Source organism: Parasteatoda tepidariorum, chromosome 3 (genome assembly GCF_982258835.1).
Source record: "Parasteatoda tepidariorum strain Cologne lab strain chromosome 3, Ptep-v5.0, whole genome shotgun sequence".
Taxonomy (NCBI): domain Eukaryota; kingdom Metazoa; phylum Arthropoda; class Arachnida; order Araneae; family Theridiidae; genus Parasteatoda; species Parasteatoda tepidariorum.
Window position 1 is genome coordinate 62654870 of NC_141757.1, and position 26183 is coordinate 62681052.

General features: G+C 29.3%; 1 protein-coding gene and 1 long non-coding RNA gene across 7 annotated transcripts in view; one reads left to right on the forward strand and one right to left on the reverse strand.

The window, feature by feature from the left end:
• LOC107438011 (uncharacterized) overlaps positions 1-26183 on the reverse strand; it is a 162249-nt gene that overhangs the window by 64466 nt on the left and 71600 nt on the right. The window lies entirely within an intron of this gene.
• Positions 1-26183, forward strand: part of LOC122269130 (uncharacterized) — an 87723-nt gene that overhangs the window by 14980 nt on the left and 46560 nt on the right. The window contains exon 2 of the long non-coding RNA XR_006224994.3: positions 4474-4534. This is a non-coding gene — a long non-coding RNA (uncharacterized LOC122269130). The remainder of the gene's footprint in view (positions 1-4473; positions 4535-26183) is intronic.

A 26183-nucleotide genomic window follows, 5' to 3' on the forward strand; every position in this document is an offset into this window, starting at 1 on the left:
AGACCCGATAGGAGAAAAAAATGTACTACATGTAAAATTCATTCTTTCAATACATCTATCGCACCATTGTGATGATTACTCCAAAGGTATAAAATCAAGTATACGTCTTTAAACATTAAACAAACTTCGTTTATATTTTAGGAGGGACATAGGATAGACTTTTATTTACTTTTCCGTATATTTAGAAGGGCCGATGACTGTTTCTTGCCTTCCTGTGTTAACAGCCAAATTCACATCTGGTGCACGTAAGCAACATATTTTCGAAACGACTGCGCAAAGTAATGAAGAGATTCTTTCTTTTTGGATGAAGAGAAAACTGAAGACACGCAGTCTGGCGCATACTTTTAAGAAATAGATGACTCTAATGATCAACAACGTTTTAAAAATGGACAAAGTTCATAAAATTTTTACTGTTTACGTCAGTATTTTGAAGCTGCTTCTGCGCTTTTAAAACGAGAACTGATATGATTTTTCGATAATGAAATGCTTCCAGTTTAAACTTTTATCTTACTTATATATATTTTATTTGCACTTTAAAGCCAGTTTTAGTTCAGGTAATTAAAATTTAAATGCAATAGTCCATAATAAAAGCTTCGAAATTTAGGTTATGAAAACTGTTTATAAATTGTTGCCCATTGAGAAAATCGAAATTATTTATGATGATAAATAATTACAATCTATGGTTAACTTTTAGAATGTACGAGTTATTTTGGACTATAATGTCTTTAACCACTGGAGAAGTTTTGCATGTTTTAAACTATATAAAAAATCTGGAGAACTATGCATACTCATTTTAAGCGATCTCATAACAAATAATTATATTTTCAAGCATTTTTTTTTATTAATAAACTCATAAACGCTTAATATCATTGAAATCTGAAAAGGTTTAAGTATAATTCATTAAGAGAACATGTTAATGAAAAGGTAATAATATCAATTTTGGAAAAATTAGTAATTTCAGTACACTTCTAATTTAAAACGTGTAATTAAAATTTTATTTTTTTTCGAAGTATATTACGAAGTATTAAGCGTAATTACAGTATTAGAAATATGCAAATTTGTTTGACGTTAAAAATAGGTTGATTTAATAGAGTCAAGTTCAAATATGGTGATTCTTTAATTAAGCAATATCACTAAAAATAGTCTCCCACTTCATCGAGTGACAATCGAATTCAGAATATCCCAGATTAATTCAATTCTTTGGCGATTCGTTAATTCAATTCTTTGATTAGAGCTAAAAATATTAATTTGAACAGGGTGTGTTGCCTCAAATTGAATACACAATTTATGTCCATAAAAATATTAAGAATGTGAGAATTATAAAAAAAGCATTTTTTATTTTATTTAAAGATATCAAAAGGAAATCCATGCCACAAATTAATTTCCCTTACAATAAATCAAATGCACAAGATTATCACAAAACCTAATTCAACGCGGTTTTTTCAAAAATATTTCCATGAAAGATATTGTTTGTAAGGAAAAACTTATTGCATGATCTTCATTTACTATCTGCTGAAAGACTTAGAAAATGTCTGCAATTTTGAAAAATTTAGTAATTCCTTTTGAAAAATTTTAATTATAAAATGGGATCTAATGAGGTAAATGAACTATTCTCTTAATATTTTATGATAGAATACACAAAATTTCTTATTTAAACTAGTCAGGTATATTCTTAGATTTGGTGATTACATATAGTTTAATATAGAAATGTAAAGTTCGTGCTCAAGCTTAGGCATTAATTGTTGTTGTTTTTGCCAATTAAATTGAGTAAGATAAAATTTTATTAATGGAGAAAATCGCGTTTAAGTAAAGTTCTATAAGTGAAGTTTTCCATATGAAATCACATAAAAAGTATTCTAAATACACTTTTCATTGGAAAAAAAATTTTTTTTTTGTACAACGTTTCCAATTGTGCCCAAAATGAATTGTACTTCTAATGCATTGTGGTAGAGAAAAACTATATACCCACGATGAACTAACGCGTTACCCTGTTTTATCACAAACAAAAAGGAATCTGTGTCTTCAAAACAACTGGAGACGCTTACACCTAGATTGGAACCACCGGGAAAAGTAATCAAACATCACTGACATTGACGCTTGTCTCAATTGTGGATTCGCAAAGGCGCCGAAAGGCTTCTTAATTGCTGTTGTTGTATATTTAATTGCCAGTGAAGAAAACACTCTTTGACACCGGATTTAGAAAAAGGTGGTAATTTCAAGAATTGACGATCAAGTGAAATTTAATCAACCTGATTCTCAAGAAAGCTGTTGCATTTGAGTAGTAGAGCCAAAATTGTATTTTTTGTCAACAGTCATTTAGTGAGAGTGAGAAACAAGCTGTTACTTCTGATGTCTTAACTATTTGTCAAGATTATATATATAAAAAAAGGAGAAAATTCAAATCGAAGTTGAAAGCAGATTGAGTCAACAAATTTCAAAAGAGCCCCTTAATTATTTTTATATATGTATATAAAACAAAGCTAGATAATTTAAAAATCAGAAATTTACAAAATAATTACTGAAAACTTTCTTGCCTCCCCTTTTCTTTTCAATAAAATGTGTTCAAATTTTTCACCAATGAGAACATAAAATCAAATTTTAAAAAAGTGAAAAAGATAACATGAAAGTATGTTTTCTATACTTTGAAGGGAATACAAACAAATATTTGCGGTCCAATTGTCAAACATTTGACTTCAAACAGAATGTTAAAAATAATTTTTGCCATAAAATTAATAAATTTAAAGCATGAAATTAAAAATAAAACTTTGAAGAATATGTCAATCATAGGGAAAAAATTCTAAATTTATTTTAACCTAAATATTATTCTTTGAATAGGGTATATACTTTTGTTAGTTTTGAGAAATATAGTGGTTATCGTAACACGTTTATACCTAAAACGATCGAAAATATTAAATTTTTTCAACTATCTATTTTTTAACGAAAGTTTTAAATTAATTGATAAAACTTGTTCCTTTCAGTTACACTAAGTTGTCGACATAAATAAAGAAAATATAAAAATAGGCGAGTTTTTTTTAAAAAAATTCGTGGTATATAAGTGGAGTAACTGATTTCAGTTTAGTTATCTAGTTCTAATTTTTATGTTTTTAGATTTCTTATTATATCAAGATAGCATAGAAATACAGAAATACAGTTAAATTATGTTTTATACCTCCAAAAATAGTTCAAAATAATGCTTTCAATAATGAAAATAAATAAATAAAAATTTGTAAAAATGAGTAAAGAAAATAAAATAAATCAGGCCTTGAGAAGGAATGAGGCTTTATTATATATTTATTTATTTTTCGCATCGTGTTATATTTTTTTTGCTTTAGGGTACTTGAACAAGTTTCTACAACTATAATTTCAAAATAACTATAACTAATATGATCTTATGAGTTAAAAACTACAGAATTTAGCAATATAATTTAACATTGTTAAAAATAAATAATTCAACAGTGCAAAGCCAAACCTTTACTTTTAGTTAGTACAAATTACGAAAAAAATATTTATAAATGCTTACAATGGAGTTTTAAATTTATTTGATACTTAAGATATATTTATTCTTGAGTAAGGTTTTGGAACAAACTTTTTAAATGGAGGAATTCTTGGCAATTTTTTAGGCAAGCGTTCATCTAAGTTCTACCGTTCCCGGCAACACTCCGCCTGTGGATTGTCTTCAACACCCATATTTTTATCGCCAAGAGCAAAAATCTCAGAATTTCTCTACTGCAATAGCTAATTATGTTTCTCTAAATCGGCGGAAAGTTGAAAATTGTTTACGTTGTATTACACAAATAGCCTTAGAAGATCCAAGAATGGAAGCTTGTGTCCATTTTGGGGCTTAAAATCTTATACTTTATCAACATGACCTCCTATGAGTAATACTTCGACGTGATAGGGAAAGTATGTACATTTTTCAAGACCATTGCATAACAAACAATAAATCGATCAGTTTAGATGACGAAATCTTTAAAATAGTGTTTATTGGAATTTTGTTTCACGGCGCATTGCAAAAAAATAATAAGCAAGCTAAAACATTTGGAAAGAATTTTGTTTATGTGTTAAGAAAATATTGCTTAACATATGTTAGAGAGTTAATGTATGATGGAATTGCTGTTTCTTCAAGAATGTTACCAAAGAAGCTTTGAATAATTCACGTTCGTGAATCATTTCCTTTTACACTTTTGCCTGAGTAAGTACTTTTTAATTACAGTTTTATTAAATATAATAGTTGGAATTTTCATTATCGGTATGAAGAAAGGCTGTTCTAAATTTTAACAATATAAAATACTTTTATAACCTGAAGTTCAAAAATGCACGGTGAATGTAATAAAATGAGATAATAATTTTAATTATTAGTCAACAAAATATACAACATGAAGAACTTTCCCTGATATAGATAGTTGTTATTAGTTAAACTTAAAGTTTTATAAGTGTAAATCTAATAAATGAATGTCTGTTTGTCCTTTGCAGACTCCCAAACCATCGGACTGAGAGCAAAGAAATTTGGAATACTGATAGTTCGAAGCACGGGGTAAGTCACTGTCGACATTAGAACATTCTACCATGAGCCATTCGAGCGGAATGAACAGAAAACGAAATGGAATTTTCTGATTTTATATTAAACTACATATAATTCTGTTTTATCAAATATTTTGACAATTACATAAGGGATATTTTCTAGCTTATAGCTGTATTTGATAAAAAAGAATTTATTGTTCTTACTTTAATGGTTAATTATTTTTTACTCGCTATGTCATATAAATTCAATAAACAACGTTAACATAGTAGCATGGGGGACTATGTCACCTAATTTGTATTCCTGAAGTTATTTAAACGTGTTCATTTTATTTATAGTAATTCTTTTGAAAAATATTTATATAAAAGTAAATAATTTAAAATCAATGAAAACTGAAATTAAAGAAATTAGTTATATATTGAAAGGAAAAATCAATCAATAGAAAAGTAATGCTAATTCGTATAAGAGAAACATAAAAAATCGCCATACTATTATTGATGCCAATGGTATTTTATTTGGGCAATGGGTGCATATTAAAATAAAAGAAATAAGCTATGTGCTAAAGAAAAAACTCATGAAATAAAAATACTTATTCGTTTAAAGGAACCGTAGAAAATCGTCATGCGCGGATGACGCTAAGTTAATTTTGGTAATATGTACTACTGCATTATGGTAATTGGTGAAGTTTTAATAAGAATTCTACAGTGGATTTTCAGAAATTTTTTCCTGTGGTAGGAAAGATACTGTATTGATATGTTAATGAATTAGAATTAAAAAACTTTTTTCTACCTCTACTTTCCACCCAGTAGAAATAGTTTAAGCAGTACATTGAAAATCAGACAGAGGAATGGTAATGCTCTAAATTCCTTATCAAGGTCTTATAAGAATTCTATTTGTTTTTGAAATTTTTACTTTAGTTTGATACCATTCATAAATGCATTTCGCTTAAAACTCAAGTACTGAAAAGTTATACAATAAGGACTAAATATACTACTATAGGTATGAAGTATTTTTTGATATATTTGGTAATCATTAAAACTGCCCTTATACTGAGTAGTTTTAATCTCAATACTGGAAAAATAAGTATCTTACGACCCTTTGAAAGGGGTATGTACCGGAGAAATTACTTGATAGTGGAAAATTTTGACAATCATGAATCACCGCGAGTAATATCATCGTGCCAAAAAAGACGTCACTTAATCACTAATCTAATGTGATGAACTCTCAAAAAACGTGCCTTGCTTAATTCGATTAAGTAAATAATGGGAAACAAATAATAAATTTTTTAAAAAAATGAAAATTAATCTCAGCTTTATTAATTGAGTCGGTAAACGCCTTTCAGTTTTGTGCACGATTACGTAGTATTCTTTTTATTCTCCGCGTACAAAGAGCGGGTATTTAGCCTAGTATCTTATATTAATTGAAATTAATTACTATCTTATTAAATATTATTACAGATAAATAATAGGCTTTTTGTCTTTACTTTTATTCCTGAGAAAATGCGTACCAAAAAAAAGCAGTTTTTGAGAGTAATAAATTGAGAGAAATAAAATACGCTTTGAGTATTCTATAAAATAGTTTTTTTGAGACCAGCTCCAAATTGAGTAACTTTGACATGTAAACGAAACTTTCAGAATTGACTTTTAACAATTATTATATTTTTAGCCATTCTTACGATTCATCATATGTTATAAGCCAAACCACCTACTTTGCTATGATACATCTTAAAAAATAACTAAAAAATACAAAATTTAAGGAATATGAGTAAATGTTCAAAGATATTCATTTCACGAACTTTAAATACGTTTATCATAGTTATGTGCAAAATACGAATTTCAAATTACTACAATTTTTAAGTTTTTAATTTTTTTTAAAAAAAAATTTTGTTTTTGATCAAAATTCAGTAAAAGGATTCTTGTAACAAATTTTATTTTATCAAAAATTCCTGATTCTGTCAAATGTGTGAAGACTGAACAGTTCAGTAGTGAAATAATAAACCCAAATCCACCGTTTATTAGGATCGCGTTAAAAAAATACTTAGCTTATTCCCACAATTTTAACGCTATAAAAAATTAATGTCGAAGGTCTGTTTTTTTTTCGCTATAAGTAATTTACAAAACAAAATATAATAGAGTATTATCTTTTTAACGAAATTAATTCAATCTAATTCTATTTAATAAGTGAGGAATGAACTGCTCAGTAATGAAGCAATAAACTAATAAACGAAAAAGCACCATCTATTAGGATTGCATTTAAAAAAAAAGTTATACCAGAGATGCCAATCGCTCCGGACACGGAAAAATGATTAAAAAAATGGTAAATAACTCCAAACTGAATTTTGCAAATATTTGACTATTTTTGCTTGCTTTTTAAAATGTATAGCATGATATAACTACTATAAAGTGGTGAATTATATAAGCCTACTAATTATTTAGAAATAGTGGTGGATAAAAATCTATTAAATTGAATTTATTAAAGCAAGAATCACAATTGATAAACTACCACTTTAAAATATTTATTTGCTGTCCGGATCAAGTTGGCATCTCTGTTATACTCTTATCTTTGTGCCATCTATATATATATTTCTCGTACACGGAGACAAAAAAAGTCTCATTACAACTCCCCGAATGGCAACGCTAGAAAATCGACCAATGATTGCCGCTAAAAATGTCACATGCCAAATCTAGCTAAGATGGCTCAACATATAGCGCTTTTAATAACGAAAACTGGAATAACCAGAGCGAGCATAAGCTAGGCAGAAGTGAGTAGTCTTTGTGGATAGATCTCTATTTTAGTATTTTGTCGAAAGCGCTTTTTTCACGAATTTATATATTACGAATTTATGTGACGATTTTTGATTTATATCACGAATTTATTTGTTTTACTGGAACTTATTTGTTTATGCAGGTTTTTCCATTGCAATTCACGTATTTCAATTTTTAATAGACTTAATTATAGCCAAAATTTTAACCTTTTTAAAGAGATATCAGTTTTAGAAATTTTATCTTAAGATTTTATACTACAGCACATTTCTAATAGGTTTAACGAATTACATGTCCTTTATTTGAATTCAAATTTATTTTAATGACTTAGTATTTACTAAAAAGATGTAATTTTTTTTAAAAAAAGTTGTTATATGGATTTGAATGATTGTTTTGGATTCTTAGAATTTTGTGCATTTGCAATGTACATAAGTTAGTAGTGAGCGAAGCGAGCTTGATTTGCGAAGCAAACTATGCAAGATTGCGTAGCAATTTTTGGGGGTTGGCGAGCGTTAGCGGGCAGGGGGCGCAGCCCACTAGTTTGTGTTATTCCTGCAATTTTCACACATTAAAAAACAAAACTAGTGTCATAAGTTTGCTTATATTCATTACTAAACGCAAAGACATTTAAATAACAAAATATAAAGGAGTATTATCCTTTTAACGTATAAAATTCGGGCTAATTCTGTCTAAAGTGTGAGGAATAATCAGCTCAGAAATGATAAATAAACATAAAAGCACCGGCTATTAGAATCGCATTATGCTCCCATCCTGATTAGGTTATTCCTGCAATTTTCAAATTAAAAAAAAAAATAATGTCATAAGTTTGTTTATATCCTCTATTAATTGCTATGACATTTACGAAACAAAATATGAGTATTATATTTTTAAAGAATAAAAATTGTCGATAATTTAATTTAGCTAGATGTAACCTTTATTGAAATCATTTTCTAAAATCAATTTATGACCCATTTAAAGCTACTTAAAATGATATTTAATTCATTTAAAGAAAATGCGAGACAAGAATTATCCATTAGCTTAAGTAAAATATCAGCTTTTGCACTATTTTATGAAACAGTTCATTGATTATTCAAAAGATAATAAAGAAAAAGAGTCTTGAATTAAGGTTGTCACTGTGAATCCTTTGTTCGAACTTTTTTTTCTTTCTTTTTTCGGATGAAAAGTTACTTTTTCTGTAATCTATATCGAATCATAACGTGACAATCGAGAACAAAAAAAAAACTATGGAGCATTGAAAAGGAAATTTATGCACGCATAGTTGTGTGTAAATCAAAGAAGACGCATTTGCTTCGAAACAAACTTTCTATACCCGCACCAATTCTGTTCGTCCTCAACAATGGACATAGATATGCATAGAATGCAACTCAGACGGCTTGAAATCACTCAGTATTCAAAGAATGATACTCTTTTGCATTGTGTAAACCTTCATTGCTCACACTATTGTGCTATAGATATTTAAATTTCTTTCAACTTGACGTGAAGATTTGCACAAAATGCGCTGGAAGCTGATAGCATTTTTTTTTATTTGCGGCTGAACTTGTCCATGAAATGTTTCCCGAAAAAAGCTCCATGGAGATGCTCATAAATTATGAGCATTGGACAAGATGGTCATTACTACAACACCTCTTGAATATATGCTTAAAATTTTATTTAGATATTGTAAAATGAAATATGATTAAATTGTCTGGCAGGTTCAGACTTAATACTTGAATCAATTACAATTGTCATCAATTTGGTACTATGTTTGTACTTTGCCAAAAGAACATTTCTCTTGCCGGAACATATTCCATCTTTTTCCCCACAATCACACACAGATATAAAAATTAAAGAAAACAAAAGAACATAACAAAGAAACAGGTGAAAATTGGCTACGTTTTTCTTCTTTTGTAATGCGTACCCATTGTTTAGATAGGTGTATAAATGCACTTAGACATTATAAATATGAGGAATGTCTTAATCTGCTTAGTACTCTCCAAGCGCATCCCATAAAATATTTTTTTTACTTCGAAGAAGTTTTTCAAACTTGGGGTTGCTGATAATCTCTTAAACCTGAGCTACTACCAAAAGCGCCTTCTTTAAATTTTCTCACATTAGTTTTAGGAAATTTTTCTTAGGATACATAGGATATATTACATAAATGGCAAAATATTAAATAATTAATTAATGTAATTAGCATAAAAATTTGTACAATATAGTATTAGAGCACTTTTATAGCACAAAAATTTAAATGCAGTAAAAGCTTGATATAACGAGTACGAATACAGTCTACTATTAAGACAAATTTCAAAGTCACCGTTAAAATTAAAGATATGAAAATCGTATATTTTTAACGAGTTAAAAATTAGTGACCTTCTGCTATTACGAAATTTTTTTTTCGAGAAATATATTTCCTTCTGTTTGATTTAACGAAAGAAGTATGAAAGAAGTTTAAATATGGGGTATTTATATTTATTTCTGGTATCATTACAAAAAAGCAAAACTCCGAACATCGTGTTTTCTCACAATTGTAACCTCTTTTTCAGAAGCAATATGTACAAGACAACTGACAAAATTGTCTACTTCCCAACAAGGGAAAAGTATTTGCACTATTTTTAAAATCCTTCCACGCACTTTAAAAGCATGTGCTTTTCTTGACCACATATTTATCATATCCGCTTATTCCCTTGACAACTTACTATTAAAATCAACATTCAATGTTATCGTTATGTCAAAAGGTATTACACTTCATATCATTAATCTCTTGTTATAAGTTGTTACGAACTGGAATCTAGTTGTTCAAATATTCTTGTCCAATACATATCTACTTTTGATAAAACACAGTGCTAGGTAATTTAATCTTCGTCTGTAGGAAAAAGCAATGTACTCTAGAGATATGTATTTCAAATTTAAATAGTAGTACAAACTTAAAAAAGTAAATATGTCTATTTCATTATTTAGTTTTTTTTCTTGTAACTTTAAAATTAAAATTTTGTATTTTATTAAAACGAAAAGTTAACTGTAACAACAAATTTCATATACAATAATGAAATAATGTTGCGACGAATATTTACTACATTAAACTTAAAAAACGATAACAATTAACTCGTAAAAAATCAATTTAACTGAAACAATGAGCAACGAGAATGTGCATGCTAAATAAAAATTCAACATATCATGCATTGAACCGCCAAGTTTTAACTGAATCTGAAAGCTATAGTTTAGAAAAAGTTATCAAGAATATTTTTAAAAATGAATTTATATAAAAATCCGGGGCATAGTTTCTCTTATCCAATAGCTCTTATTAATTGAATTTTTATTAATACTTAATAAAATTTTCCTATTGATTTAGTTTTAGAATTTTATTGGTGATAAAAGTTTTTTTTTTATAGTTAAGTTATACATTTTTGAATCTCAAAAAAGTATCAATACCTATTAAAATAATAAAAAAGAAAATTCTTTTTTATCTGTTACACCCCAACAAACTTAATAAGTTGAAGTGCAGTATATTTTATAGTTACTTAAAATATGAAAGTATACGTATATGATGTTCAACAGAGCGTGTGTTATTAAATGTTCGATGAGATTTATGGTTTCAGTTTCCATTTTACATTCGCCCTTCCATATGATTCGATTTTTACATTAATAATTCCTTTTGTCTGGCAAATCAATCAGAGCATATAATGATGGCAAGGTTAGTAAGGTACAAATAAATTATTGAAAGTGATTCATTTAATAAGGAAAGAAAGAATGAAATTGAAAGGTTGAATGGCACGGAATAACGAATTTATCAGTTTTAAGGAATTTATTTATTTATATTTATTTAACGTCTGAAATACTTATGTAAGAACAGCATTTACCATATGAAAATGCCCCAAATATTCTTATTGTAAAATAGAGATCCATTTTAACAGATGTGATTCGCTTAGTAATCATACCAAAATATTTTCATATCAAAATATATGAAGGTCATGCTCGTGTTTTATAGGAATGAAATTAAAACAATGTGCTTTAAAAATATTAATTTGTGACATTATTTGCACTTTTTTTTACATATATTTCATGTTTAACTTTTAACGTTATTTGTTTTATCTTAATTTAATGTTTGATATTATATATGCTTCTAAGATTTTATAATAAAAATTCTTATGTAAAAAACTTGATGAATTCTTGACTTGATATAATCGCATTTTTTATGGCTTCGAATATCTTTTTGTCATTCTCATTGAATTTTAAAACATTCACTGTTATGTCAGTTAAGAATTGATTTGAATTAAAAATGGCAATTGTTAACTTTACAAGGGTATCCAGATAGTTCTTGAAAAAGTTCAATCTTTTCAACTGTGAAATGTCAATTTTTTTAACTGTGAAGTCAATAAAAGGTTCTATATTCTCTTTATCGTTAAATGTATAATTTATAACATTTTTATTGCATAGTAGAATATATCACCAATAAAAATTTCGATCCCTTTCCAAATAGCTAGAAGGATCAAATGAAAACTGCAGCTCAATGATTAAGAATACTACAAGTTATCATTTTCTGGCCACTATAAGCAAAATTTATCCCGAAAAGACAATTATTCTCCAGCGAAACGTCTTTCCTTTAAAAAAAAAATTAGAAGATAGCACTAATATTAGCCAGTCTCCATGTGAGTCTTCATATATTCCTTTTTCCAACTTTATTGTTCTTCCTGATATAAATTCCAAGTTGACACCACTTAGACAAATGCTTAAATAATATCCATAAACTCAATATAAACAAAATAACAAGCAAAAAACTTAAAAAAGGTTTTTTTTCTGTAAATATCGTTGAACAGCCGATCCAATTTTGAGAATCATAGCTTAAAGTTCTGAACCCAATCTAGAAGACAAGGGAACTCCTGGATCAAGTATTGGGAGAAATTTGTCTTCGTGGAGGATATCTTGATAGAACTAATCCACATTTGCGTTACATGGAGAGGAAAACCACGGAAACCTCCCACGGTTAGTCTGAAGGCAAAGGGACTCTTTAGAAACTAAATTGCAGTAAGTAACGAAAGAAAGTTTTAAAAAATTTAAGAACCACATTTCTCAAATGGACAAATTAGGTGGAGTTTTTTTGCTAAATTGGAATTTCTTTTTGAAAAATGTTGAACACATCACTCTTGAAAAACTTGAGGAGAATTTTCAATGTTTCAATGTGAGAAGTTTAGTTCAAAAGTGCCTTAATTTTCCTTTTTAAATTTCAGAAGCAAAAACAAAAATATTTTCTCGTTTTAAATGCATTAGAAAAACGCAGTTTAATTTCTTTTGTTTAATTTTATTATTTATTTCAGACGTTCTATTAATTCTTTTCTATTATGATACTAATAAATATATATAAATTATACAAGTATAATGTTTTGGAGAAAAAAACTATAAAAGTGTCGCGCAGTACTGTAAGACGTAATTTTTCTTCATATATATATATATATATATATATATATATATATATATATATATATATATATATATATATATATATATATATATATATATATATATATATATATATATATATATATATATATATATATATATATATATATATATATATATATATATATAATATATATATATATATATAATATATATATATATATATATATATATATAATATATATATATATATATAATATATATATATATATAATATATATATATATATATAATATATATATATATATATATATATATAATATATATATATAATATATATATATATATAAATATATATATATATATGGTACTCAAAAGAAAAAATACTAAAAGATGAAATAACACTCCGCTGAATCAGAGAAAGTGCAGGGGAAATAACAGAACAAAAAAGTGGAATTACATAATGCATGGGAGGAGAGGGATAGAAAAATAAAGAAATCATCTCTGCGTGTAATTGACTGATTGTCACAGGCTACCCTAACGAAGAAGGAAAAGCTCCCGTGATTGAAATCTAAAAAAAATGCTTTGTTGGTCTACATGAGAACTGAACCGCTACTGCCTTTCTAAACAAGCTGGTTTTGTTATCAAAACAAAAAGAATCATACCATGGAATTTGATCTTTATACCAGTTTATATTTTAAAAGAAAAGTAATTTGTTCTTCCAGGTTTTCTTACATTGAGATTTCAGTTGCACAAATTGCAGAAAAATTGCATCAGGTGATAAAAAAATTGTATGGATGGTAACGGCAATAACGTGTTCATGTCTTGTACAGAAGGTAGATTATGACAAATAAATGAGCACAAAGCATCCAATTGATGTAATCAGATATTTCATTAAATTTTAATCTTCATTATTCAAGGAATAAACATAGTAAAAAAATTTCAGGATGTACTATGACTAATACTGGCTTAAAAACATGCTAATTCTGTAACTTCCGTACAGAAATTTTCTGTTAAACTACATCGAAGTCCGTGAAGAAATAAATTTTTTTTTGCAAACAAATTAAGGCTGTAATTATTGATACTGATTGTATCTGTTGGGTACCGGCATTTTCAGTTTGGAAAATAAAAAACTTTGGTATCAAAGTGGCAATAAATAATTTGATGCATAGAAATAGACGCCGACCGGCTGTATGGTGGACAAGGAGTTGGCCTTACACTAGGAAGGTCCGCTTCGGAACGTCTGATCTTAACGATGGAAAAAAATACAAATTCTACAAGGATTCTTTCAAATTTTTTTTTGATGATTTTCAATACATCAGAAATCATGAAAAATCACGCAAAAAAGTGGAATGACTATCAAAATAATGAACATAACATGGGATGGATTAAAAGTTTAGAAACTTATATACAGCTACCTTCATGCCAAATTTTTCTGTCACTCCTGGGACAGTACGGGGTACAGAAAATATCTGGTTCGTACAGATATTTGTTTTGTTACAGGAAATTACTCTCAACATGTTTTTTTCCTTGCATACGAATAATTTCAGGCAACTTTACAGCCACAGTGCAGCTTTTTACATTGCACCATCAATCCACGATGCTGAATTTGGAATTAATTGAGAAAATAATTTGCAAAACAGTAAAAATCAGTCATTTAAGTTTTAAAATATAAAACTTTTAAATTGTAAAATTTATCGCATACAGAAGTCTTAAAACGTAAAACACAATCATTCATATGATTACAGAGATTAAACTTGATATTTCTTCAGTCCCTTCACCTGTCTAGATAGCAACGACAGACGGTAAAATAGATTAATACAGAACAAACTGACCTAAAATACATAAAATTTATGCAATTTCTAAATAATTTGTCTGATCGACTTGAGCTTGACCTCAGTTAATTTAGCGTAAAAATAGACATTGGAAGCAATACCTCACTTGCCAAAGCAATAAATGTTTATTTCCCCCACCCATGAATATTGAAAGTAGACATTCTTTCCATATATTCAAGTTCAGTTTATAAAAAATCTTTTGTGACTCGAAAAATTGGATACTTTATTTAAAATATACAAGCTACACAAAAAAATATAACAAACTATGCGAACCATATAAAAATCAGTAATTAAATTGTAAGCACTTTCCGTGACTTAATCTTTGTAAGCCTGAGTTATTGAAGAACTAAGTATAGTTTAAACAAAAAGAGAATAAAGTATGTTTTTGGCTACTTTTTTGTGTATTCTTTATGTGAATAAGTGAACAAATATTTTCTTCCAATGGTATAAGCCATAAAACAGTTCAATTTTCGAAGAAAGTAATTCGGAAATAATAACTCTCGTATTCCTTACACTATACCATTTTGCAATCCTTTTTCTCCATTTTCCTTAGCTCCAAAGAACTGCATATTGGTATAATAACGTACAATACATAGTTATTATTATTCCCATTTTGCTTCGAAATTTAACTCGAGCAAGTTTGGAATAAAGCAACTTTATCGAGGTATCTTCCTAGAAGTTTTAGCTAAAAAAAATTTTATCTTCGTCTGTAAAATTGTTTTCTTGCAAAAACAGTCTATATGCCGGGAAGCAAACACTCATGATAAGAATAATTTCTTTTCAAGTTCTTTTACCGGAAACTGAATTTAAACGTATTTTTAAACCACGAAATTTTTCTTTAATGTGAGGGCTACCGCTAACGTTTAATATCGGTAGGAGGGAAAAATCGGCTTTAGATAAATTCTGAGTAATTTGTTTTTATTGAAAACTCGTCTAAATATTTAGAACCAATACTATCAAAATATTTTTTTTAGTAATTAAAGAGGTTTTATGCTGTTTTAGAACATATTAATAATTACATTTCACAAACACACGAGAAGTGATTTAATTAAGTGTTTGTACAAAAAATCAAACAGAATTTGAAACAATAAACAGTATTTATTTATCATTGATAATGTTATCAGTTCTTGTTGCTAGTTATTTTTCGAATTAATTTTCCAAACCACCATTTATAAACCATTACAGTAATAAAAAAAATAGTAGAAGGAAAAATTTAATGCATAGAAAAAAATTTAATTGCAGCAAAACTTAATCGACAAAAATATTAGGTCGATTCTGTTTTTACATACAAGATAACAATAAACTTTTAAATTGTTACAAAAGTGTAGTCTACCCACCGTACAAAGATGATTGGAAACCAAATAATGGTATGAGTCTAATAGTTAAGAAAGCGGTTACGTAGGAATGCTTTTTAACTAAAACAATTGAGTAAAAAAAAAACTTCGCACCAATGATGTTTCGAAAGAACACTGAATTGTTTTGAAAGGCACTCTACGAAGTCCAATTGTCTCTACAGTGGCTGAACTGTACTTCATTATTTTTGTATTAAATTACTAGTTCAATAAATTCAGCTTAAGTATTTAGCTTAATTCTCATATTAAGCTTCAGAATATTTTTAGCCTAACTATTAGTTTAAAATAAGCATACAAATCAATTAAGCCATAGCATGAGGCTGTATATATTGTTAACCCATTTGTGCCTACCATTCTCTTAAAAAGCGGTTACATTTCTTTAAAAAAGAAAAAAGCGGTAGCACAAGTGTTTCACTCATAGGATTAATTTTGTAGAAAAAATGTTTACCCATATATATTAATAAATTTTATAAATCTCATTGGGGATGCTGAACTATCTTTTCTTGAACGGGTACATTTTGCGTTCATTTAACCATTCTTATTTTGTACTTTCCTTCATGGTTTAAAATACTTGATTTATTGTTGGAAATTTACACGTCATCGATATAGTGATATTTTCTAATGTGTATCAATCTTAATTGGTTTTAATTTTACTTTACTGTAATTTTGTAGTGTTTCGTTCTCACGTGGCAACGGGTCAAACCCTTATTCGAAAACTCCTCCGGAGATAGGTCGGTCACTACTAATCTTAATATATTTATACTATAAAATTTTATAATTGGATTTGTCACATTCCTTTTTTAAAGTGATAGGCAAGAGGAAAAAAATATCCACATGGTATAAATTAACATGTACCACTTTTTTCAGAGAGTGACCGCTTTTTGTCTCTGGGGAAAACAATGTATAATCAGTTGTCTTTCGAAAACCGTACAATAATTGATTAAATAATTCAATTTTTTTTTAAAAATAATAAGGAAAACAGAATGCAGTACCATTTTTAAATACATTCGATTTTCTAATTCAAATTGACGCAGAACTTAAAAAAACTCTTTCAATAAGATTTCATTTTTACTGTAAATACAACTTCAATAGAAAAAAACATCTTTCGCGGGAATAGTTTTAAGAAACTAAATAATAATGTATTTTAATAGCATTAACATAAAGGTAACGATCTTCTGTATTTAGATAAGAATTACAATTTTAGCGTCTCCGACATAACCTAGAAGATGTCCCAATTTTGGCAACTCCCCAACCGACCTTGCGCTTGTAGGGTGGAGATGAAAATCCTTTCGCAATCAAAGGCTAAATATTTGATAACGTACAGTGGAGTGAGAACTTTTTCCAGAATTTCCCAGGATTTGCGTGACGACACACAAAAGCCTTTTCGATTGCTTCCCTTTTTTATTCCTGGATTTTCGATAGAATACTCATCAGACATTCATGGAGGGACGACCGACAGGAAGAAAGGGGGGAAGGTAGGTGCATGGTGACGCAACTTCTAAAAATTGTAATTTGGTTGCGGAAGAAAACAGAAATATTTCGAAATAGCAAAATAGATCTTCCGAAGACTTCCGTGAAAAGGCAAACTTCAGTTTAATCTTGTAAATGTACAAACAATTCAATGAATAGAAACATTATAAAAAGGGTTATGCTGGTTAAAAATTAAAAAGTGTCTTATGAACTTTAGTTATCTTGTTTATAGCGCTACAAATATGTAACATCGAAAGAATTTAAATTACTCAAATGCATCAAATAAATTGTGTAAAATAAAGTTTTCCCAAATAAAATGAGTTATAAGGCTATGTAAGAATACGTCCCACTATTTATTTTTAAATGAAGGGCTTTGTGTCCATAAATGTGAGTAATAGCAAAGGTTTGCGTGGGGTCAAGAAGAGAGACCTACACTGAGGAGCTATTTTTTTCCTGCGTATTATGCCTTTGATTATTTAATCATTTTCCATCGAGTTTATTTGTAGTTAAAACACAGAATTTAAAAATTTGATTGGTTATAAACGATGATGCATTATTTTTCTAATAAAAGCATGTTTTATTCCTTAATTTTTGCACGTATAATACGTATTACTCCGGAATTTCCTCTTGATAACAGTACAATTGACCAAAAAATCTTATTGCATGAAAAATTCTATCTGCATGAGATCACAGGTGCTTCCATAAAAAAAACTCTCTTGAATAATTTGAAAATTTGGGTTGTCATTATACTGATGTCCAACAATAAGTACTTGAATTCCAAAATAGCTTAGCGTAAGAAACAAAACTGTATCTTTAGAATTAGCATAAAAGCAGAAGCTTTTAACTTAGATTATTGGAATCGATTCTATACCTCAATATAAAATGTGACTTTATTTTGACGAATCACTAAAAAATATTGGAGATATTTAAACTGGCCATCTCTCCTCTGCGTCCATGTAACCTAGACTAACCCTAATAGTTAATGTGTGATTAAAGAAACAATGTATGGTGTGAGTAAAAAAAAAGCAGCGAATCAGGAAATTGGTAAATCAGTGAATTAACTTATAATGAATTGACAAATCAGAGAATCAGTTTTAAAAAGAATAAAAAAGTTTATAAGACAATTTCTTGAATGGCAGTCGAAGTCTACGTTTTCTCTTAAATTCGAAGCAGATTTTGTTTTTCATCCCTTTATTTTGCCGAACTAGGCAGAGACATGGTTCTTTTAAAAAATCATTAAATAATCTTAATAGGTATGCACTGTAAATGTTTTATTTTATTATATTTTTTAATTCAGTTTATCCGTTTGATTTGAAATTGGAATTCTCGGAATCATTTTTTTAATATTTCTAAATTTCAAATCGCTAGTCTATGTCTAGTACATGGTTTTATACACAATAAAGCATTAAAAACTAATTTTATTTAAGATTATTATTATTAAAAAAGTACAGGGGGATATTCCCTCTTAACTCTATTGGTTTAGACTATATGTTGATGATGATAAAATTATTAAGTTTTTTTTTTAAAGTTTGAAACTTAAAAATAGATAAAAATAACATGTTTAACAGAAGTTCAACGCATTTTAAAGAAATCCAACAGAGCAACAATGGATGTCACATCATTCGATCAAGTCGTGGGACAAATTATAAATAGAAATCTTTGGAATTTCAATTCACCAACGACTTTCTTCAAAACACTTTTTTATGAACTTTTCCAAACAAAAAAAAAAGTATATTTAAGCATTTCTTTTTTGTGTGTGGAACTTTCAATCAAAAGAACGCCTTATCCATTCGATTTCTAAGAAATAAGGATGACAATCAAAAGAGAAATGCTGAGTTTGAGAACGGTGATGGGTTTCACGTGGGAAAGATCTCATGAGTTTTTGGTCTTTCTGGTGTGTTTTCTCTTTCTTTATTTTCTTGCTATTATTTGTCGATTTGGGAAGTCTCTCCTTGTCTCTTGTGGCGTTAATTTCTGTCACAGTACACTGAACAGAGAGATGCACCACCTCCAAGTAAGCCACGATCAGATTATTTATGTAACGGGGTATTTCGGATTCAATCGTAATTACAGATATATCTCAAAATGCGGTTAAATTGCCGGTGAGAAAAAGATGACTTTATCAATGGTGATCTCTGATCGTTTCTGAGGATAGAGAAAAAGAAAGTGCGCATTTAACGGTTCGTTATGAGAAATTAAGCGAATGTTTTTTATTGAAATTAATCGAGAAAAATAAAATTCAATAATATATTTATATATATTTGCAAGGAAGCTTCACCTGCTTGCTTCACACAAAAACTCCCTCGTTAAGAAAATACAGTGTGTTTATAAATTCCCGGACCCATTTTGAAGTTTAATAACTAATAAAATAATGAAGATATAAACAAACTTATGGCATTTATTGATGGAATAAGTCATATACTTTCCTTTTCAGGTTTGAATATTTCTACTTTTGTAAATATCGTCTGCGCGTGTGGTTAATTTCAGATAATTTCATTTTCCAGTCTAAATATCGTCTGCTTATTAATTGCATTTTTCTCTCTTTTGTTTTTGGCAACTATTGCAAAGTTAGGTTTACTTTTGTTCCCTCTTACGTAAATGTGTTTGTTCTATGTAGTACTTTTCTATGTGATGTTTTATTAGAGCGGATATTAAGGAGAATGCATACACCACAAAAGAAAGCACAGATTTTATGGCGTTTCATAGAAACGAAATCGATAGTGCAAACACAGAGAAATTGCTGAAGAATTTACCAAAAAGATCCACCATCCAAAAGCAGTATCTTGTTGTGGAAAAAGAATTCTGTAGAAACTGGAAGTATCGCAGATAAAAAACGTTCCGGACGTCCCTGCACAAGTGATTTTGACGTTGAGCGTGTCAGACAGTCATTTTTAGGCAATCCTAGAAGATCTGTGAGATTAGAGGCAAGAGAATTGGATATGCAAATTTCGACGGTGTACAAGGTTATTAAACAAAAATTAAGACTGCATGCATACAAAGTTCAAATTGTTTAAGGTTTGGAACCAGACGATAGGCCTGGCATTGTTAATCGTCATAATGTGCGCATATGGGGATCTGAAAACCCCCATGAATACCGTGAGATATAAAGGGATTCCCCAAAGGTTAATGTGTGGTGTGGACTAATGCACGACCGAGTCATTGGGCTTTTCTTTTTTACAGAAAAGACGGTCTCATCAGTCGTATACTTAGACATGTTGGAAAACTTCGTATTTCCACAACTAAAAGAGCTTTAACCACATGTCTTTTTGCAAGAAGATGGTGCACCACCTCATTAGGGTATCATCGTTCGTAGTTCTTTGAATGACCATTTACCGGGAAGATGGATTGGACAAGGAGGTCCAATTCCTTGGCCACCCAGATCAACTGATATAACGCCGCTGGACTTTTTTCCTTGGGGATTTATGAAGAACAATGTTTACAGAAGGATCGCGTCGAACATTGATGACCTGAAAGCCAGAATTACAACCGCAATAGCCTCTGTGGATGCCGACATGCTTGCCGCTACCTGGCGGGAAATTGACTATCGACTTGATATTCTCCTTGCGACGAAGGGGGCACACGTGGAAATTAACTGACAAGGGTCATGAAACTTTTCGAGTCTATCTAACCATTTATGTTATTAATTTTAATCTATCTTTATTATTTTATGAGTTATTAAACATCGAAATGGGTCCGGGACTTTATAAACACCCTGTATATTTAAGACCTACAATTTAAAAACTACTTTTTCTTCAGAAAAATTATTACCGAAGATTTTTTTTTTTACATAGAAAGTTTCTCACAACTTCAAAACAAACCACAAAATGGCTTAATGATACTGGAATAAGAAAAATAAACTTAAAAAAATCAGGAGAGAAGTCAGTTGACGAATTGAATAAGATATAATAAATGGGACGAAACAACTTTCGATACACACAAGTTTTTCGTTGAATTTGTGCCAAAACGACTTCAAATGGTTATTAATGATAAGGAGAAAGAATTTAATACTAATTTATCTGTATAATGTTGTATGAAGATAAATCATCTTGAAATGAATTTAAATTTTTGATTTCTATTTTTATTTGCTTAATTAAGCCATAGTTTTTTTTTTTAATAAACCATAAAATTTAAACTCAATCTTTTTAAGCCAGTTTTTTTAATCAAAATTTTTTCAATACAGATTTTTTAAGTGTAGAATATTATAAATATTAGTGAAAAAAATCGAAGAATTATAAAATTGTTATATCATTATAAAATGCTAAAATAGATCTAATTTACTGATTTAAAAAAAAGTCTGTTCGTAGCAGTCTCAAAACTAAAACTTGTGTTGTTACCTAGCACAGAGCTTCAATTAAAGGAAATATAAATTTTAAAGAGTAAATTCTTGAAATATTATTATACTGATTTCTTCAATAACTTATCATCAAGATGTAAAGTATTGCATACTGCTTTTATGAATTATTAGGGAAAAAATAATCTAAAAAGGAAGTTTATCTATTTCTACGATTTAACATATTGAACTCTAAACTAGAATTGTAAAATATTTTTTGATCTTAATTACTGTCATAGGGTCAGGTGGGGGAAAGTGGTGGGATGGGGGAAAGTGGTGGTATATTAAAAAACTCCTCTTTTCATTTATTATTAATACATTTTTATTTAAAAAAAGTATTGTAAATAATTTTTGAGATTGTGAGTCATTTTTATTTTAGTTTAAAAAGCTGGCAACAGTATTGATGCTTTCAAATTACACTGTTTATGTTCTCTGCCATGTGATTGCTTACATGTGATGCTCACAAACTTCCATACAGTACCTAATTGTATTTATTTAACGCTGATATTTTTATATAGACTTCTAGAGGAACATCAGAGGAACACATTCACGTAAAAAGGTAAGGAAAATATTAATATTTAAATTATTTATAGTTGATTTTCTAAGGTGGGGTAAAGTGGTGGTATGGTTAGGCTTAATTATGAACTGTATGATATTGTTGTTTTTCTCTCTACAATTATATTTTTTAAATATATTTCTTCAAAGAATTTAGTAATAAAACTATTAAATTCTTTTACATCAAGTATAAACATAGTTTTTAAGTTTTAATTATTTTTATTTGTTATTTTTTTTATTTGTTATTTTTTTATCTGTAAGTTAGGAAAATATTATTAATCTGTTTAGAAAATATTATTAATTTGCTTTATTGCATATAATACATTTTATCTTTCTTTATTACAGTTTGGCAATGCCTAGGCATTATGTGAAAAAAACTGATGGTCCAAAGTACACTCAAGATGACCTGCAAAATGCTTTGCTAGAGGTTGAAAAAGGATCTTCAGTGTATGCTGCTGCAAAAAAACACAGTGTTCCAGAGCAAACTGTAAGAAGATGGGTGATTAAAAAACCCTCGCATGCAGGACCAGGAAGGAAATCTTTCTTGACTACTGAAGAAGAAAATTGCATAGTTGTAGCTTTGCAATTTTTGGGCAAGTGTGGTTTTCCTTTCGACAGAAGGGATGTTTTAAATTTAGTTAAAAGTTACTTAACTGAAAACAAAAATGCTCAAAAGCTATTTCCAAATGGAAAGCCTGGTATTGAATGGGTTCGAGGGTTTGAAAAAAGATGGAAACAGGAGCTTGGTAAAAGAAAAGCAGAGATTTTGACAAAGTCTAGAGCATCAGATTTGAATGAAGAAACATCAGGATTTTTTTTTAATCTGTATGAAAAATTACTGATAGAAAACGATTTGATAAATGAGCCTGATCGAATTTTTAATCTGGATGAAGCAGGTTTGTCAACTGATTCCAGGTCATCCAAAGTATTTTTGAAAAAAAAACCAACGCACAGCATATTTAAAATCTGCTGATTGTGGAAAAGCAACATACACAGTTCTATTTTGTGTTTCCGCAACAGGAGTATACTGCCCACCATTTGTTGTGTACAAAGGTCAACATCTTTATGAATCTTGGACAGTTGGTGGGCCTCCTGGAACCTTGTATGGAGTTAGCGAATCAGGCTGGATGCAAGATTCCTTATTCGAATCATGGATGGCATTCTTTGTAAATTATGTTAAAAAAAGGAAGAAACCTGTGCTCCTCACATATGATGGCCATGGGAGCCATTTAACATATAAAACTGCAAAGCTCGCTATGGATAATGAAATTATTATTTTATGCCTTCCACCAAACTGTAGTCATGCTCTGCAACCACTTGACGTCGGTGTATTTTCACCAATGAAAAAAGTCTGGAGAGACATCCTTAAGAACTGGTATCGGGAAAGCAGACTACAAAATGTTACCAAAGCGTCCTTTCCATTTTTGATGAAGAAAATGTTTGAGAAGATGAAGCCGCAAAATGCAGTAAGTGGTTTTAAAGGAACTGGCTTGTATCCTTTAAATAAGAATGCAATTAGTCACCGTATCATAATCACTGAAAAAAATGACCCAGAACAAATCCCAGGAAGCAGTAAAGAAAACACACAAAAAAGTGAATATTTCCTTAACTCGCCCCTAAAAGATTTGAAAAAAGCTATATTGCATACACTTTCACCCCCTCCATCAGCAAATACTGTTCTAGCAATGGCAAACTCAACAAGAAAAAGGAAAAGAGTTCAAAATAAGTGTGGTGAAGTTTTGACAACTGAATCAGTTTTAGAAAGACTGGCTGCAGAAGAATCAGATCGTAAATTTAAATCTGAAAAACGAAAGGTACTGAAAAAGCCTATTGATAAAATGAAGATTAATGAAAAAGAAAAGCCTCTAGACATGAAAGAAATAAAGCAAGGTTCATGGGTAGAAGTTGAGTATAAATGCAAACGCCAAAATTCAAAATTCATAGGTCAAGTCATTGATATTGATGAATTTTACCATGTAAAATATCTTACTAAATCTAAAATAGGTAATTATTACACATTCCCTGAAATTGATGATGACGATTATGTCGAACACAGCAGCATTTGTCGTCAACTGAACGAACCAAACTTTGACAATCGAGGACATTATTTTTTTAGTTGAATTATGTACACTTTTTTAATAAATATATTCAATAATAAGTAAAATAAGTATATTATTTCATACAGAGTAATAACAATTAATTTATTACTTGAATTTGTCATTTTTTAGCTCTACCACCACTTTCCCCCACCATGGGGGAAAGTGGTGGTGTATATACTAGCCTAATTAAATATATTACTGTAAACATATCACACAGGTAAAAATAAAAATACTGCAATAATTTTATTCTAAAATGTTCAAATGTAAGTATTTTCAATAAAAATATTTTAGACAAAAACTTTAATATCTTTAATTTTAAGCTTTGTTTCAAAAGTGCCTGATTTTACCACCACTTTCCCCCACCTGATAGTATAAGCTTCGGTTAAATTTTTTAATTGAAAATAAGTTTTAAAAAATATTAAAAATAAGGAAAATAAGAAAAACGTTTAGCAAATAAGAAAATTAAAAAAAAATAGCTAAAAATGAATTCCTTAAAATATTAGAATACAGCATTATACACTGTTAGAATTTTCATGTCAAAATTACGGTAAAATAACGAGCAGCACTCTGTCTATTGAATTAACCTCAAAGTTTACAGTAAGAAACATATTTTAACTTTACGGATTTTTTCTATCATGGTTTCAAAACCTTAAATAATAAATTTAAGTGGTCATTGGAGTAAAGCGTTTAGTTAAGTAATGGGAACTGAAATTAGGTTCCGGATAAGTTGTGTTTTATCAAATGAGGCACGGAATGTGAAATAATTAGTTTATCTGGTTGTTTCACCTATCGCAAGAGATAGTAAATTTTGACTTTTTGAGTTAAGCAGTTTTATGGTGCTGCTATCTGTGAGTGAATGAGAATATCATATTCTAATAGTCCAGGGTCACAAATTTGGGAATGTAGAGCAGTGGAAACCCTTCATGTGTTGTAGGGAATAGAGAAATTTGTGGTGTCAACGTTGTTACTGGAACCTCTACAGGTCATGAGATTGATATATTAGCCCTTTCGTCTAAAACATGTACCCAGTAAAACTGCAAGGAACTAAGTGGCTTTCTTAGGTGGGCCTAGTTGGTGTGATAAAATTCTGGTTGTTTAACCGTATTAAGGGAAAGCAATTTATAAACGGTTTTTCTCACAGTTAACATTTTGAATACCATCTTATTTGCGGTTATTTGACTGTTTCGTTTGAACATGGTAAAATAACAAATAAATTGTTATTTATCCCTTTTTCATGAGAAATTTTTAACAATAATAACAGTAACTGCTTCATAATAAATATTAAATGCAAATAATACCAAAAAAAAGGGAAAAATATACTTGAGGGTGACCCTTGGCGAAATTGGCGACTTATGTTTGGTGCTATTCCTATTTGCGCGAAACACCGTGGTAACAGGAATACGGCCAAACATAATGATATAACAGTAAAACATTGGAAAATTTCAACAAAACATCGGCCAAAACTTGCAATAAGCAAAATTAATAAACCCAATAAAAAGGATTTTGAATCGAAGCAGGCGCAGTAAGAAAAGGTTGGGTAAGCGCAGAAAGAAAGGGGGAAAAAAACTCACTTCTTCATTAAGCTTGAATATTTTCTGATTTAGGTGCACAAAATTATCTAATAACAGTTAGATACTGTCTAAATTTATCATGAATAGAATCTGTGTACTTCCATCACCACATAAATTCGAGGAAATACGAATCGAAAATTGCGTCTGTAAAACCGGACTAGTTGTGACATTTTTTTCTTAAATCTCTTTTTGTGACTGCCCACATACCTTCGATCTTATAGACCAGATTCAAAAGTAACCTTACCAGCCAGTATCCAACGAAGAACAAACGGACCTCTGAAATTACATATACCGTT